An 18,814-nucleotide genomic window follows, 5' to 3' on the forward strand; every position below is an offset into this window, starting at 1 on the left:
AAAATATCAGCATTTAATTAATGCCACTTGTTTTAGTAATGTGCAGTTATTTTGTTCATACTTCAGGTGTAAACAATTAGATAAGATCAATTTATTTAATTATGTCTCTTCATAGCATAGAAGATACATTGGACTAAATCAAAAGATCTCAAGGAGAGGCAGCTCTTAATTGCTCTCTGTTCTCTGGTAACTGCACCAAACAGAGGGCCCTATATAACAAGACAGGAGTAAAAAAAAACATGCCTTGTATTTCAGAGCACATTCTCTTAATGACACGCTAAAAGAAAGTTAACTCCAGTTACAATAAGCTAATAGTATTCAAATGCACAGGGAGTTAAAAAAAAGCACATAAATCTAAAAATGTGTGCAAAAAAAATGAACAGTGCACGTAAATCACATTCAATGCATACGAACCATGGTTTATGCTTATAAGACGTGATTTGTGTTCGCAAACCATGATTTAGCAGTACAAAACATGTTTTCAAGCACACAAATAATGTCTCACGCTCATAATTTGTGGTTAGTGTGCACAAAACATGATTTAGAAGCATAAACAATGGTTTATTCACAGGGAGGGTAATTTTCAGTAACCTGCGTAAGTCAGTGCATCTAAAGTTGCAGCGGTATTTTATAAACTGTGTGGCAGAAGCTGCTCAATTTATAAAATAGCATATATATCTGCCCTGAAAGTATGCACACCTATTTCAAAAAGTTTGTATATTTGTTACACACATATGTTACACATGTAGTAACTGTAAAATGTGCATGCAATAACCCAGAGCTAAATGCAGAGGTATTTTATAAAGTATGTGCCTACTCCATTTCTGAAAATACTTATGCATCTACTTGGAATCACCATTTCACCCAGACTCTCTAGCATTTCTCCCTGATCCTTCACCACTTAACACAGACCACCCACCCAAAAATTGCAGACAAAAGACAAGTGCAACTGCGATTTACTTTTAGGTGAAAAGGTGTATGGAGAAGTTGCATAATGTACACGTGAATGCCACTTACAAAATAGCAACTTTGTGTGTACTTCCAAGCCCTGTCCCAGAATGAACCTAAACAGTCTTCTTTTTTCTCTGTTTAACATTTACGTGCGGCACCGAAAGTATGCACACACTTGTGATGCTTACGAAATAGCATACACGAGTGCACACGCTACTGTTACATGCAGAAACCTATTTAAAATTAACCCCATTATGTGCAGAAAATATGATTTGTGTCCCTAAAAGTTGTGTGCACAAAATTCAGTGTGAGGTAGGGACATAAAAGTTAGGAGCACAGCATGCAGTAGGAACTTAAAAGTCATGCTCTTAAAAGCTGGGAATATAACAAGCCGGAGGAACAGAGAAATTGTGCTCATAAAAGTTATGAGCACGAAACATGAGTTAAGGGCACAATAGTTCTACTTATAAAATTTTAAAGCACAAAACATGAATTAGGAGCATGAAAGTTTCACTCATAAAAGGTAAGGGGCCAATTATCAAAGATGGTAACTTTAAAGCGGCATGCAAGTGTGCGCATTTACTGCCTCACGCCCAGGGACACAGCTGTTTTATAACATACACGTGCATATGCACGTGTATGTTATAAAATAGCCTGGCCACGCGCACACGTGCGCTCAATTTTAAGTGGGCGTGCGCTTATGCGCGCAAGTCCTGCTTCTACTGCATAAGTGGAGGACTTTTAAAAGACATGCGCGCCGACATCAGTGCCTGTTTTCCCAGTTCACCCAGTTAAGGGATAGGACTTCCAACCCCCCCCCCCCCTTAGTTTAATAGCTCTCCTTCTCCCCCTGCTAGCCCCAACACTTAAAACCCCGCTGATCTGTTTAGTTGTTTGTTTTTTTTTGTTTGTTTTATAACTTACTTGCCATCCATAGCAGATGTAAAGTTACGTGGCAGGGGACTCCGGCATGCGCCTGTGCGCCCAAATATTTATGCGCTCGTGTCTTGGCCATGCCCATGCCCCGCTCCTTTTTACAAACATTTCATTTGAGTGCACAGCGGGAGATACACCCCTATCCGGGTGACTTTTAAAATCTGCTTGGTGTGCGCCAGCCTGACATATTCGTGATCCCCTAATTGATATGTGCGTTGGGTTTTAAAATCCACCTAAAAGAGTTTAAGTTCCTAAATTTAGGGGCCCAGTTTCTAAATATCTGCACCTAAGAGTGCAATCTGAGGTAGGAAAACAAAAGTTGTATTCATAAAAGTTAGGAGCAGAAAACATGAATTAGAAGCATGAAGTTGTCCTCGTGTAACTTTGGAGCACAAAACGTAAGTTATGTGCACAAAAAGTGGAGCTCCTGAAAGTTATGCTCACAAAACCCGAGTTAGGAGCACAAACATGTTTTATGTATATGAAACATGATTTGTGCACAAAGCATTTCTCTGCTCATAAAACCCAGTTTGGGGTGAATTTTAAAAGTCTTGTCGTGTGCCAAAATCGGGAGGTATGTGTTGAGCATGTAGGACATGCACCCGCCCAGCAGATGTTAAACGTCGCCTACGTGTGCACATATCTCCCGATGCACAAATAGCTCCCTGAAATTCACAAAGGGGCATGATGTGGGCGTGGTATGGGCAGGGCATGAACATTCTGGGGCGGGGCCAAGAGATGTGTGCACAAATAGTTACATGCCTGGGTGCATGCCCAGCTCCAGTGCTGTGTAACTTTACTTCTGCTACGGAGGAGGTGTAACTTAAAAACAGCCATTTCTGAGGGGTTTAAAGGGGCTAGGGTAACTGGGGAGAGTGTAGGCTATTGAACTAGGGGGGTTTGGAGGACCTAGCTCTACACCGTGGAAACTGGTAGATGAACTGGTGAAACGGTCATGGCGTGGACACGCGCTGGTTATAAAATTCCCCCACTTGAGTAGCTCAGACCTGGATGTACGCAGCTGTGCATGCCCAGTTGCAAAATTTGGCACACACATACGCCTGCCCAAGGTATTTTATAACATACGTGCACATGTTATAAATAGCCGCGTCCCTGGGCTTGTGGTGCCATAAATGCGTATACATGCGCCTGCACGTCCATTTAAAAAAGTTACCACACCTATGTGTGTTCTATATACAAAAAAAACATGATTTGTGCACAAAATTTGTTTTCTTTGCATAAATCCCAAGCACAGGAACTCCTGTACCACAGTTCAGTCCCTCAGACTAACATTAGCCCCAGAAATATTACTTCACCTCTGTCCAAGAGTTAAATTTTCAGCATGCGGAAATCATGAGTTAACTAAGCCAAGGCACCGCTGTGCATTGGGGAGTAATAGCTAATGCCATGATTACTATGGGATTTGCATGGAGGACAGCTAATTTTTACTCACATTTTCACTTACATTTTTGCATACATTCTCAGGGTGCTAAACCTGTTAAATCATGAGAAAAGTTGTGTACACATCTGCATGCTAATATGTGCACACATCCTAGCACACTTTATTACATTAGAGCCTGAATGAAGAGTATTTATAATGGCAGTCAGTTCACTTTCAAAACAAAAGAAAGCACTTTATAATATAAAAACAACTAGAAAAACAAGATTTCCCTTTCAAACCACTGAAACTATTTCAGACACACTGACAGAAAGCTGAGGGCTGGCTAAATGCTTATTTGCAGTTGTATAAAAACTTAATTGTGCCTTAAACACAAGAAGCGGCTTTCTATTTCTCGCTTTTTTAATAAAATGTGAAAATACACATTGCAAGGCTGTCAGGGACAGGAATGCCTCTCCATAGCTATAATTCAGGCAAGCATATAAACCTTTTCTTTCTTTCCTTATACAGGGAATCCTGTAACTCAAAATGTTTTCCTGTTGTGACTGAGCAGATGAGGAATTATAAAGACTAATACTACAATTTAACGCTTCAGAGAAACAGTGTATATCATTACTCCTCTGTAGGCAAGCACACTAATTAATATTTATTGCACCTGTCAAACCAGTAGCCATGGTCAATCCATTGCCTCAGCAGTTCAATGGGAGGTTGGGCACCATATTTCTCCTTGGCAGGCATGTTTAGGTCATCAACAAAGACAAAAGCCCTTTTTCCCAGTGGGGCACCATAAACTCTCTTCTTTCGCCTGCAAAATTAAACCATTAATTTTATTCATGTTAATTTTCAGCCAAGTTTCAAGCAGCTAGGAAAAAAAAAAAATTACTTTCGGCGGGGACTGTAGTCTGTGTTACATTATTGTTAGTAACTAGCGCTCCTGAAATGCATGACCTTTGGTTTTTTATCAGATGTGCCTTAAAGGTCACACAAACAGAGTGAGACCACAGACATAAATCCACATGGAATTTAATCAGAAATGGCAAGTCATTCCGAAGTAAACAAGCTTACAAAACTTATTTCATTTAGAACCTTTGTTAAACAATGTCAACAAAACCCAAAGTCAGTGAATAGCTGGCAATAGGATTAATCAAGCTAGAGGGAACACAAGAAATGAGTTTCTGTGTCATACCTAGGGACTGTGAGCTAAAAGTTCAGCATCTATGCTATAGCCATCATTATTGGACTGGATACACAGTGGGAGAATTACTACTGTTGAGGAACCTAAAAATAGTTGCATTTACAATTCGAGTTCAGTAATAACTCAATCTTGAGGCTACATCACTCTCCACCCCATCAATATAAATTAATCGCTTATGTCCCGTGGTGTTAGGTTTTGGGTTTTTTTTTCTTTCTTTTTTTGGTAGAACACCGTGTTTTAAGTTTGTCATAACAGCCACAGCAGTCCTATTAAATTACGGAGCCAAGAGGAGAGGAGTGAAAATTCCATCCAATAATGCTGTAATTATGTGAGTTGTAGAAGGCAACGGCGCATAGCTGTGTAAGCAAACTATTGCCCATTGGTTAAAGCTTCTGGATATTTTAAAGACCTGACAAAATAGATGAGTTTGACCAGAGAAAAAGATGACTAGATCTCTGATACCAACTGTAACACCCCAATAGTATTTAAAAAGAAAGGCAGCCTGTTTAGAAAACCTAGAAGACGTAGAATATGAAATAAAACTTTCCCCACCTCTAATGACTGCATCTTTTTACATACATTTAAGGCTTCAGAGATTGATTCATGCTTCTCTACTTTTACACTCATCTGTTCTGTAAGATATTCAGCGGTCCAATGCCTGCACATTTTGTGAGAATATTAGAGACTGTAAACCACCTGTTCCTCTGGGATTTATAATGTGGGTTTTAGTTCACTTAACAGAAGGCCCCTGAAAAGGGCTTATGACTGCTTAACCTGTTCTTCCAGCGGATGTGGTTAGTTCAGTTAGTGTAGCTGGGTTTAAAATGTTGACTTAGGGAATGGACTCTGCTATTACTGGCATCAGTAGCATGGGATCTTTTTAATGTTTGGGTACTTGCCAGGTTCTTGTGGCCTGGTTTGGCCTCTGTTGGAAACAGGATGCTGGGCTTGATGGACCCTTGGTCCGACCCAGCATGGCAACTTCTTATGTTCCACCTCCCTTTTTCATCATCATCTTGCCCATCAATAGGTTAGGTTGCTTTAGAGGAAGATAGGAAGGGGAAGGCAAAGAGTCTGTCAGCTTTTTCCATGGTTCCTATTTAAAACTAAAACAAGGTTTTGTTACTCTAGCCAAAAAATTGTCTTTACATAAAATAAAATGAAGGTGTCTATGATGAACATTTGTTCTTTTCCCTAAAAACTCCCCAAGAATGTAGTTTGCCTTGAGGGTATGGTAACAGACATAAGGCATGGCACAGAAGATACAGTCTCTGCGTGACTTCTGATCTTTAGAATGAGTTTAACTTTGTGGTCCTTTTGCCCAGGATTTTTTCTTTGATTACAATCTGCTGTAAAAATTATTCTACTGCACGGAAGTCACAGAATTGTAGAGTAGAGCATGTAAATCATCTTAACTCAGTTTCTCTAATGTTTCCAAATCACTAGCTATTAATAATGCAGCATGATTAATTCAAAACACTTCACTCAGTGTGAAAGAGAGACAAGATGAGGAAATGATGCATTTTTCTTCCAGGGCGAAATGAAATATGCACAGTTTCCACTCGGAGTGTAGTTCATTTACATCGAACTTAAATCTCCTGGGCTTTGTTTTGTGTTTTAAAGAAGAGTTTCAACTCCACAGCCATAGAACCTTTCTTTATTACTAGTGGCAAAATGATTGAAAACATACAACTTCTCTAGAAAGACAACTGGAGGATTACATTTATACATTCTGAGGTCCATATTCAGCCAGATAAATTTATGTGACTAGCTTAGGATATTCAGTGGTGTGGTGTTGCGTGCCGCTGAATTTACCCAGCTACCTTAAACTTATTCAGCTAACTTTAGGACTGTTCTTCGGCTTCCCTATAGTGATATGGCTATGTTAGCTGGATAACCGGCCACACCCTGGAATACCCCTGCCCCATCCTTGACTTACCTGGCTAATGTTTTAGCGAGATAAAAAAAATTAGCCGGTTAAGTCTGGGACAGTGAGACCAGCAAATCAATGGCTTTCAATGCTGACCTTTCGAATCTGTGTGACCGGGACACATGCTGCTTTAACTACCTGCGCCTGTGTCTAGACACCTATCATTAGATAATGGCATTGAATAATTGCACTGTTTCTTTTCCCATATTAGAGCATGAGGGGGGTCTGAAAAATTCAGTATGCCTGAATGACAGTATGACAGCTACATGCATGTTGCTCTCTGCTTAGATACCCTTTGAATGAAAGTACTATATGAAACCAAATGTGTTATTAATGTCCACATTTAGAAATACAGATAAATGAAACAGGTATCTATGTTTGAAGCAATAGATTAAATTAAAAAAAAAACCAGAGCTGCTTCAAATAATAAAAATATTAGGAAATCTGGGTGATCATTGCAGTGCATCTGCCCATGCATACATGCAGCGATGCTTGCCTGAAGCAGCTGGGAGTGGGACCGCCATCACCATGGACTTCAAGGAGAGAGGCAGAAGCAGTGGATCCACACAACAAGGCCAGGGAGGGCCAAGCCCCACCAGCAGAAGAATAAAAATTGAGTGGCGGCAGAGGCAAGGCTAGTGGAATATCCCCGGCCCACCAGTGGAAAAAATACGTGAGCAGTGGTGGCTAGTTCGATTAGGGTAAGATTGAGGATAGGTATAGGAGAGGACTGAGGGTCATAACTAATTGGACCAAAAGTAGATTTTAGTATATTTGAAATATTTAATGTTTTGTAATACATTTTTTCACTTAAATTATTAGCATATTTGTTAAAGTTGTCAATAAAAGATTTACACTTCTAAGAAACATTATATATTTGAATTGATTCATTAAATACAATAATAGTGCTTATGGTCTCCTACGGCTGCACGTTGGGGGTTTTTTGCATATAAGCTTTAGCACTAGTAGAAGTAGAATCGCCAGAAATGTTTTGCTTGCTATATATATATATATATATATATATATATATATATAAAATGCCCCATCTATCCTTAGCAATTAACAATTAGCTACACAATCTAATCTCTGACACTGAATAACCTTCCATCCCTCATATATTTTGGTGAAAGCCCCCATCTTCCATTGCCCTTATCATATTTTTCCCACTGTCTGTCACAAAGAGACCTGCCTGAAGACTCCTGCCGCTCTGGGCTAGCTGCCAAGCCTTTAGCATCTTTCTTATGGTGGATAGAATATTGTACGGCATATTGACAGCTATCTATCACCTAGGTGTTCAGCACAACCCATCTGCACCCTGATGCTCAATCCCCGCTAGAACTCCTGCCTTAGCCAGGTCCCACCAGTGTGGCATGAGGGACAGGTAAGCGTGTGTAGCATTCACACTGGTCCAGATATATTAATGTGAAATGCAAGTTATTCCCCTCTGCCTTAGCCAGCTGAGCCTGTATGCGACTATGGTACTGGTTGCTAGGGATGTGAATCGTTTTAGGACGATTAAAATTATCGTCCGATAATTTTAATATCGTCTTAAACCGTTATGGAACACAATACAATAGAGATTCTAACGATTTATCGTTATAAATCGTTAGAATCGTGAGCCGGCACACTAAAACCCCCTAAAACCCCCCCCCGACCCTTTAAATTAAATCCCCCACCCTCCCGAACCCCCCCCAAATGAGTTAAATAACCTGCGGGTCCAGCGGCGGTCCGGAACGGCAGCGGTCCGGAACGGGCTCCTGCTCCTCAATCTTGTTGTCTTCAGCCGGCGCCATTTTCCAAAATGGCGGCGAAAAATGGCGGCGGCCATAGACGAACACGATTGGACGGCAGGAGGTCCTTCCGGACCCCCGCTGGACTTTTGGCAAGTCTCGTGGGGGTCAGGAGGCCCCCCACAAGCTGGCCAAAAGTTCCTGGAGGTCCAGCGGGGGTCAGGGAGCGATTTCCCGCCGCGAATCGTTTTCGTACGGAAAATGGCGCCGGCAGGAGATCGACTGCAGGAGGTCGTTCAGCGAGGGTTCCGGCGCCTCGCTGAACGACCTCCTGCAGTCGATCTCCTGCCGGCGCCATTTTCCGTACGAAAACGATTCGCGGCAGGAAATCGCTCCCTGACCCCCACTGGACCTCCAGGAACTTTTGGCCAGCTTGTGGGGGGCCTCCTGACCCCCACGAGACTTGCCAAAAGTCCAGCGGGGGTCTGGAAGGACCTCCTGCCGTCCAATCGTGTTCGTCTATGGCCGCCACCATTTTTCGCCGCCATTTTGGAAAATGGCGCCGGCTGAAGACAACAAGATTGAGGAGCAGGAGCCCGTTCCGGACCGCTGCCGTTCCGGACCGCCGCTGGACCCGCAGGTTATTTAAGTCATTTGGGGGGGGTTCGGGAGGGTGGGGGATTTAATTTAAAGGGTCGGGGGTGGGTTTTAGGGGGTTTTAATGTGCCGGTTTTGCGATTTTTCGATTTTTCGATTTTTCACGATTTTTCACGATTTTTCACGATATTTTACCCCCCCAAACGGCAACAATACGATTCCCTCCCCCTCCCAGCCGAAATCGATCGTTAAGACGATCGAGGACACGATTCACATCCCTACTGGTTGCATAGGATAGGGATAACGTGCCTACTAAATATAGTCCTGGAGGGCGCTTGATAATTGGGGCCTATCGCAGCAGGCTCTTAAACCCATGCCCTCCACTACCTGTAGGGGCTGGCTATCCAGGGCATTTGTTTCCCTGATGCTGCTCATCATTACAGCTTGGGCAAATGTCTTCCCTTTTTCAACCCTTTCCTCTGCCTGTTTCTTTGAGTGGCAGAAGGAGGCTAGTACTGTCACCCTCCCTGATGTCATTACTAGCAGGTGATGCCCCACATGCTTCCCTTGACTGATGTCATTACTGCAGAGAATACAGTGAGCAAAACATGGGTCTTCCTTCTCTTTAAAGTGCCTCTAGATCAGGGGTGTCTTCTGTGATCTCTTCTCCACATCTTTTGGGAGCTGATGTCAATACTGCAGATGAGGTTGAGAGTGAACCCTAAGGGAAAATACCAGGGGCATCACTCATGCTCTCTACCTGCTCTGCCTGCTCTTTCTGGAGGGTTGCTGACAATACTGTCAGTATAATCTACCTCCCCCATCACTGCACTGAAGGCTAAGATGTTGATTAAACCTCCCAAAATTTCTTCAATTTCGGATTCAGAGAATCCCAGACAAGATTATTCTTCAGAATCAGTTGTTGAAATAGTGCATCCATAGTCTCAAAAGCACTAACCAATGTAAAGAAGCATGCTGCTGATTTTGGCTGTTGCACTTCTGCTACACCAGTCCATGCCCCTGCCCTGCTACTGCCAACCTTGAATGTTCTCACGCCTTTTCCCTCTGCTTCAAAACAAGAGGGAGAGTAACAGGTGGTGGTAGCAAATGCTCTTCAAATTACAATTGCTTCTGCAAGGAGTTGACTTTCACTCCTGCCATTCTACAGCTAAAAAAAAAGTCTCTTAATTTTAGGGGTAGGACTGCCTTTTTCTCACTGCTGCTGCTACTAGGCTGGGCTGGCTAGGGATGTGAATCGTGTGATCGATCGTCTTAACAATCGATTTTGGCTGGGGGGGGAGGGAAATCTGATAGTCATGGTTTGTTTTTTTTAAAAATCGTAAAAAATCATAAATCGGGGGAGGGCGGGAAAACCGGCACACCAAAACAACCCTAAAACCCACCCCGACCCTTTAAAACAAATCCCCCACCCTCCCGAACCCCCCCAAAATGTTTTAAATTACCTGGGGTCCAGTGGGGGTGTCCCGGCGCGATCTCCCGCTCTCGGGCCATGGCTGAGTTAATAGAAATGGTGCCGGTGGCCCTTTGCCCTTACCATATGACAGGGCAAAGGTAGCACCGGCGCCATTTTGGTTCCTTTCACCCGATGTCACGAGTGCAGGAGATCGCTCCCGGACCCCTGCTGGACCCCCAGGGACTTTTGGCCAGCTTGGGGGGGCCTCCTGACCCCCACAAGACTTGCCAAAAGTCCAGCGGGGGTCCAGGAGCGACCTCCTGCACGCGAGCCGTGTTGCCAATATTCAAAATGGCGCCGGCGCTACTTTTGCCCTCACTATGTCATACGGGTCGGGAGGGTGGGGGATTTGTTTTAAAGGGTCGGGGTGGGTTTTAGGGTTGTTTTGGTGTGCCGGTTTTCCCACCCTCCCCCGATTTACAATTTTTTGACGATAAATCGGGGGAATTGCTATTGTATCGCGGCTCTAACGATTTTTGACGATTTAAAATATATCTGACGATTGTTTTAAATCGTCAAAAACGATTCACATCCCTAGTTGGCACAGGGTAGCAAAACAGGTAGGACCAGCCCCACGTCTGTCTGAGTGTCTAGTGCAGTGCAGTCAGGTTAGCTCACTGACAAGTGTAGATTATTTTATTTATTTATTTATTTATTTGTATTTATATTTTGCTTTCCGACACTACACAGGAAATTACATTCAGGTAGTGTAAATATTTCCGTATCCCCAAAGGGCTTACATTCCTATAGGGAGATTTACTAAGCCACAACAGTTTATTGTGGGAAGGGCCAAATTTCAAGGTGGATATCCTGCAATATTTGGCCCCTCCTCGACAAATTATCTTGAGAATCCCACGGCGCGATTTTTTATCGCAGCACAAACGCGTGACAAAAAATTTGTGCCTCAATACAGGGCCTTCCCTCTTGATGGCAGCTCCCCTCAGCCATTGGCTGACATTGCTTAAACTGTCCCAAAAATCATGCTACTCCCCCCAAAAGGACAGAATTCTACCGGGAGATCATTGGAGACCAAACTCTCGGCCCCCCTAAATAAATAAAATAATATGTCTAGTAGTGCAGAAATGGGCCGCTCCCTTCCTCATTCTCTCCCCTTAAAACAAAAAAATGGCTCCTTAGCCAAAAATCCCTCCGCCCCCCTCAGAAGGCCCATCTCTTCCCCCTTCAAAAAAAAAAAGGGTCTAAAGGTCCCCCTTCTGCCAAATCCCAACACCCAACACTCAAAACATTTTTCTGGTAGTCTAGGAGGGGCAGAAGGACCCCCAAATCCCAACCCTTAATCCACACATACCTCTAAAATGCATCTCCAATAGCTCCAGACCCATCAATACCATAAGAGCATAAGAAATTGCCATGCTGGGTCAGACCAAGGGTTCATCAAGCCCAGCATCCTGTATCCAACAGAGGCCAAACCGGGCCACAAGAACCTGGCAATTACCCAAACACCAAGAAGATCCCATGCTACTGATGCTAGTAGTAGCAGAGGCCATTCTCTAAATGGTGTCAACGTGAACATGCCCTTATCACTCAACCATTTTTTGGCTTAAGGGAGGGGGAAAGGAAGGGAGCAGGTCATCGCTGTGTGTTGGCCACATTATTTTTTATTTATTTCAGGGGGCCAGAGCTGCCTCAGAAGGCAGCAGGGAAGATGGGCAGAGGTCTCCAATGACCCCCCAAGGTGATTTTTGGCTAGTTTGGGGGGTTCAGGCTCCTTGGCCCTTTAATTTTCCCTTGGGACCATCAAGGACCTATGTTAGCAGCCTGCTGCTCCCTTGAGAAAAAAAACTACACCTCCTTTAAATGCGCTAAAATAAGTCAACTGCATTATTTTATTATCATAGAATTTCCTATGCATAAACTGCTTTGCATGCATTGGGAAATGTTATGCATGCAAATGTAGGCATACAGCTTATTTCCATAGGGAGAGGAAATCTTCTGCTTTTTTGCGTGATGTGATATTGCAAGATAAACAGCATTTAACGTGCATTGCATGCTATTTAACTCGTGATATCGCAATTTCCTTATCGCTGCTTAGTAAATATCTCTGTTTATTTGTACCTGAGGCAGTACAGGGTAAAATGATTTGCCCAAGGTCACAAGGAGCAGCAGTGGGATTTGAACCTTGGCTTCCCCTGGTTTGTAGCCTAAATTAAGAAGAGTCTTGCTAGGATGCCAGTTTGTTGGTTCTGTTTAACTCTCTAATAGTTTTTTTTGTGTGGAAAAGGAATCAGTCAGCAGTGCACAGCATACATATACATTGTGACAGATATTTCTGCACACAATAGAGTGGTACTGTAAGTAGAGGTACAGTATCAATAAATAAATTCCTTTGTGATATCCACATACCCAGTAGATACTTTAAATTCCATCAGGCCACAGAGAAGAAAGGGCAGAGCAGGTAATGTCAGGGGAGAGGATTTGCTACAGAGCCAGCCCTAGGGATGTGAATCGTTTTTTGACAATTTAAAATATCGTCCGATATTTTTTAAATCGTCAAAAATCATTAAAGAGTGCAATACAATAGAAATTCTCCTGATTTATCGTGAAAAAATCGTTAATCGGGTTTGTGTCCACTAACGGGAGTTATTTGGGGGGGGGGCGGGAAAACCGGCACACCAAAACATCCCCTAAACCCACCTCGACCCTTTAAAACTAATCCCTTACCTTCCCCCACCCTCCCAAACCCCACCAAAACATTTTAAAATCACCTGGTGGTCCAGTGGAAGCCCCAGGACCGATCGCCCGCTCTCGGGCTGTTGGCTGCCACTAATAAAAATGGCGCTGATGGCCCGATAAAAAAAAAACCCACCCCAACCCTTTAAAACTGACCCCTTAGTCTCCCCCACCCTCCCGACCCCCCCCCCAAAACATTTTAAAATTAACTGGTGGTCCAGTGGGGGCACCGGGAGCGATCTTCCGCTCTCGGGCCGTCGGCTGCAACTAATAAAAATGGCGCCAATACCCTGTCACATGGTAAGGGCAAAGGGCCATCGGCACCATTTTTATTAGCGCAGCCGACGGCCCGAGAGTGGGAGATTGCTCCCCGTGCCCCCACTGGACCACCAGGTAATTTTAAAACATTTTTGGGGGGGTCAGGAGGGTGGGGGAGGCTAAGGGGTCAGTTTTAAAGGGTCAGGGTGGGTTTTTTGTTTATCAGATCGGGCGCAGCCGATAAACAAAAAACCAATCGGGCCGGACGATAAAAATTATAAGATTTGAATTGGAACCGGAACCGAACCAATTCCGGTTCCGATTCACATCTCTAGCATTAGGTACCTTAGGTGAATCTTGTGCTGTCATGGCCCTTTCCATACACAATTAAAAATGATGCATTTATAATAGATTTTACATGAAAAAGCACATTCAAAGAATGGTCTTCTGAGGTAAAAATAAAACATGCCGTGGTACCAACCAGAAAACCGTACAAAAAAGCATAAAGACATTTGGAATCCATATGGAATTAGACCTATTGTAACATGTTAGGTGTTTGCTTGGTCCTCAGAAAGCCATGAGTAAACTGAATTACAATTACAATACAGTAAACCTCCCATATCAAAACAACACTAACTGCCAGGACTCATACAGTAACAACCCTACCTATGAAAATACAACACTGCAAATATTACACCAGGCTGTAAAACACCAATATATCTCTTAGTAGGAAAACAGAATAAACCAAGCTGCTATAGCTCCTTACACAGAAAATTTATGTTAGCAGAATATCTCACCTCAATCACACATGCAGAAGACAGACCTTCACCAAATACAGGATAAGGAGTCCATAAAATATAAATAGAAACTTGCAAGCAAATATGGAATTAGAAACCGCAAAAACCAGACCCTATATTTATTTATTTTATATATTTAGCCAAATGAAGATCACAGCAGTTTACATCATGGCATGCATAATATGAACTGAAAAATACAATCACTTAATGTGTTCATATAACATACAGTTTAAAGATAGACGCATACGATGACTAAAGTTCTCAGGAGCACATACGTTGACTAGTGTTGTCAGGGATGAAAAGATATGCAGGGTTGAATATAAGGGTGATGGAAAAGGGTGGGATATAAGGGTGGTGGAAAAGAAAAAGTTTCAGTTTCAAATGTATTTATTTGGGAGGGGTTGGGATGTGATGTGATATTGAGGATTGGAAAGTTCTGTGGTATTGAGTTCACTAGTTAGTTTCTTATTGAATTTGTCCATGTAAGGGTAAGTATTGAGATCAGAAGAGTTTAAGTTGGGTTATAGACATTTTGAAATAACCATGTTTTTAGGTCCCATTTGAATTTCTTTGTTTCTAGAGTCATTCATAGGGTCTCGGGTAGAAAGTTCCATAGTCTCGGGCCTGCAGTGGAGAACATACAGTTGCCTGGTTTGATTTGGAATGATGTTTTTGATAGGAAGGATGTGAACCACTTTAATACATAGTCATCAAATCTGATTTTTCTCAGCTGATGGCATAGAAGGGTAGTCAACAGTGTCAAAGGCTGCTGTTAGGTCAGCTAGTACCAGGAAATAAGATTTGTCATTGTTAAATCCCCGTAATATGAGGTGCATTAAGGATATGAGTAAGGTCTCTGTCGAGCAAATTTTCTGAATCTGAATTGGTTTGGATGTAGAATGTGATGGTCATCAAGATTGTTAGGATTTGTAAGTATGTGGGCCCTGGGCTGAGGTGAGAGATGGTACCGCCCACAGGGAGGGGCCCTGTGAGCCTCACCATCGGGAGGCAAGGTCTCAGTTGATGTCAGACACAGCTATGGGTTAGAGTCTTTATTAAAAAGAGAGAAACACTGCCTGTGGAATGGGGAGTGCAGGAGAAAGTCTCAGAGTCTGTGCGGTGGGGTATACCCAAAGGGCATACCTCTGTAGTGAAGATAGGGCAATGGTCTGCAGCGTGGGGTACACCAATGAGGGTTCCTCACTTGGCGATGATACGGTAGTGGTCCATGGCACAGGATACACTGGTGAGGGGTCCTTACTAGAGATGGTACGGTAGTGGTCCACAGCGCGGAGTACACCGATGAGGGTTCCTCACTAGAGATGGTATGGTAGTGATCCGTAGCGCGGGGTACACCAATGAGGGTTCCTCACTAGAGATGGTACGGTAGTAGTCCGTAGCACCGAGTACACCAATGAGGGTTCCTCACTAGAGATAGTATGGTAGTGATCCGCAGCGTGGGGTACACCGATGAGGGTTCCTCACTAGAGATGGTACGGTAGTGGTCCGCAGAATGGGGTACACCGATGAGGGTTCCTCACTAGAGCAGGTATGGTAGAAGTCTACAGAGCAGAGGTACTCACAATAACGAAGGTTCCAAGAGAAACCCCGGGAAATGGGGCAGGCAGCAGTCCAAGACGTTAGGCCCTCCGAGGAGCGGATAGCCAGAGATGAGGAAAGGGCCCCTGAGGAACGGGTACCCAGAGCATCTCACGCCGAAGAGGCAGCGACAGAAACAGAAGTCCATAGTAAGCGAAGCGGATTCAGCAATGAGGGAACTCATTGCCAAGTTGTCGGTAGGTAGGGCCAGCTGGCTTAAGTATCCTGGTGGAATGAAGTCATCCAGAGGGGACATCCCCTAGGTTCCCGCTTTGACTTGCTTAAGACTAGCCCATGCGTGCGCGCCTAAGGGATTCCGAGGGCAAGATGGCGGTCGACAGCAGGGAGGCCTAGGAGTGGTAGGCAGGCTGGCGATAGCTGGCGGAGGCTGCAAGTCTTCCCAACAGAGTCAATGCTATGTAAAAAGAGGTAAGAGTGGTCGCAGCCATCTGAGACCGGGCGTAACAAGATAGTCTTCTAGTTGCGATAAAACAGCTTTTTCAAGAATTTTAGAATTTTAGAAAGGGCAGGTTAGATATGGGTTGATAATTTTCCCAGTTGTCAGAACGGCTGGATTTACTTTTTAGGATAGGTTTTATTACTGCTTGTTTCACCCTGTCTGGGACAAGATCTTCCAAGAGAGATTGATTGATAAAGGATGTGATTGTTGGAGTGATAGTGCTATGTATTTGTTTTAAGGAGCTAGCTGGAATGGGGTCAAGAGGGTGATTTGCGGGTTTTATTTTAGAAACAATGTGCATGATTTGTAGTTTAGAGACCCTGCCAAAAGTGGTCCATTTAGCTGGTTCATGTATTTTTTCTTGTTCTCTGGTTGGTGGGCAAGCAGGGAATTGAGTTTTTAGTCTGTTTATTTTTTCTAACAAATGATTGGCGTATTCATTACAGTCATTCTTAGAGAAGCAATTGTAGCTCGAAATAGAGGAGGATGGGTCCTTGATTAGGTGTTTAATGACATCGAAGAGTAATTTAGAGTTAAAAATTACTCCATGGATCTGTTTAGTGTAGTGCTCTTTCTTCACATTGTTGATTGAAACCTGGTATTGAGAAAGTAATGATCTGTATTTTCCGGCTTTTCCGCCAAAGTTTCTCAGATTTCCTCAGTAATTGTTTAGAGTGTCTTAATTCTTCATTGTTTCAAGGTTTCTTTTGTTTGGAGAAGCATTGTTCGTGTTGGATTGTTTTTGTTTGGATTGGGCTTAGGTTGTCTGCTATTTCATTAATTATGATATCCCATGTATCAAATGATGCAGAGGTATTAGCAAAATTGAGATCGCTTAGTCTATTTTTTTTAATAGAATCAGCGAGTAGGTCTGGCTCTATCCTTTCTGAAGGTGAAAGTCTGTTTGTTGTTTGAGTTATTTATTGTTGTGTTGAAGATGCTTATGTCTGCTTTTAGTAATTGTTGATTGGACCATGGCAGAATAATGTGGGAGGTATTTATCCTGCAATTGTTGAGACTGGCAAATATAAGATCTAGAATATGTTCTGCTTTATGTGTAGGTTTAGTTATGAATTGTGATCATCCCATTGCTTCCATTGTTTCTAAGAAGGTCTCACATGCAGAGGATTTTTTTGTACTATCAACATATAGATTAAAGTCACTACTATGAGGGTGGATTTGGGTGATGGAAATGCTTTAGTGAATACTTCGAGTAGAGGTGAACAGTCTTTTTGAAGAATTCCCAGGGTGCAATAGACCATACCAATGTTTATTTGTGGTGATTTAAGTATTGCGACTTCATTGTGAGGGTTAATATCTACTTGTAAGGGATATGTTTGAATTCTTTTTTAATAATAATTAATAACCTTTACACTTAGTCCTGGGGAAGTGAAAAACATCATATATGGAATGCTCAATTTGATTTCAGATGACATTATCATTTTTCGTCAGTCAGGTTTCAGCGATGCAGAAGATGGTCGGGTTTAAATCTTCAAATAGATCATTTATTAGTGGATTTTTTTTAGATAGACTGCACAATCAGAAGCAGCAGAGTGAACATTAGGAAGGAGTGAGCTGCTGAGGAGTTATTGTTTCTTGTTGGGTGGGTTAGGATGGTGTTTGCTGTTTGTTTTTTGTGGATCTCCTAAGGTTTCCATGTAATCCTTGTCCTATCTAAGTTGTGATGAGGTGTTCCTGCTCCATTTCCCTTGTATAGTCAGGGCAGGAGAGCAAAAGAGAAAAGCATCTACTGTCTCCATGCACACACGAAGGGGCACACAAAGGGGCAGACTCTTTGTTGGGCCCGTTGGTGCAAGCACCTTCAGTGTTGCCGCTGAGGCCTTATTCCCTCAGCGGTGGTGGACGGGCAAAGGGGCGGTCGATGGGCGGGTTCTGGCTGGCTGGTGCCGGTGTCTTCCTTCCCTTACCTGTGGGGGGAGGGAGTGCTCCTTCCTGCAGTTTGCCACTGGCTTCTTTCTTCTGTGGTGGCTCAGGTGGAGGTGAGATGCGTCTGTTCACCACTGGGGCTCGGGTGGGAACGAGCCACATCTCTCCACTGTCGGGGCCTCGGGTGGAGGTTAGCCAGCCATGCTGCACTGCCACCGGCCGGCTCATCTCTCGCTCTCTCTCTCTCTCTTTGCAGTGATGGAAAAACAGATACATCACCTTCATAAAACATCAGACTGTGCTATGCTGCGCTGTCGCTGGCCGGCTCACCTCTCACTCTCTTTCTCTTATGCAATGATGGAAAAACAGATACATCACCTTACTTCATAAAACATCAGACTGTGAAATCAAGAAATATAAAATATCAATTATGACAATACAACCATATTAATAGAAAGAATAAATATTTCAAAACAGCTGACATATAGAATATCCAATAATGAAAACTCATATAAAAATTTAAAAAAATGTCCCAAACACCAATGAAATATTTTAAAACAGCAGACACATCAAATGACACCCAATAATTAAAACTAATAAGCATTAAAAAAAAATCCCACTTTCTCCATATCTGGGAACTTTTTATTTTTAATCACCCAGCAATTTTCACAGACTAGTGGAGAGGGAGAAAGGGGGCATGAAAACTTTCTCCTTTTTCTCATATACACACAATCTTTAACACATATGTTCATTCTCTCACACATTCCCTTCGTTCTCACGCCCACACATGTTCACACATATACACTCCCTTTCTCTCTCACTTCCTCTCTCTCTCACACATACATGTTCACACACAAGCTCACTCTCTCACACTCACACATGCTCCTTCTCTCTCTCACACACATACATA

General features: G+C 43.1%; 1 pseudogene; it reads right to left on the minus strand.

The window, feature by feature from the left end:
• The window catches only part of LOC115089436, a 1,328,227-nt pseudogene that overhangs the window by 426,581 nt on the left and 882,832 nt on the right, over nucleotides 1-18,814 (minus strand).

Source organism: Rhinatrema bivittatum, chromosome 4 (assembly GCF_901001135.1).
Source record: "Rhinatrema bivittatum chromosome 4, aRhiBiv1.1, whole genome shotgun sequence".
Classification (NCBI taxonomy): domain Eukaryota; kingdom Metazoa; phylum Chordata; class Amphibia; order Gymnophiona; family Rhinatrematidae; genus Rhinatrema; species Rhinatrema bivittatum.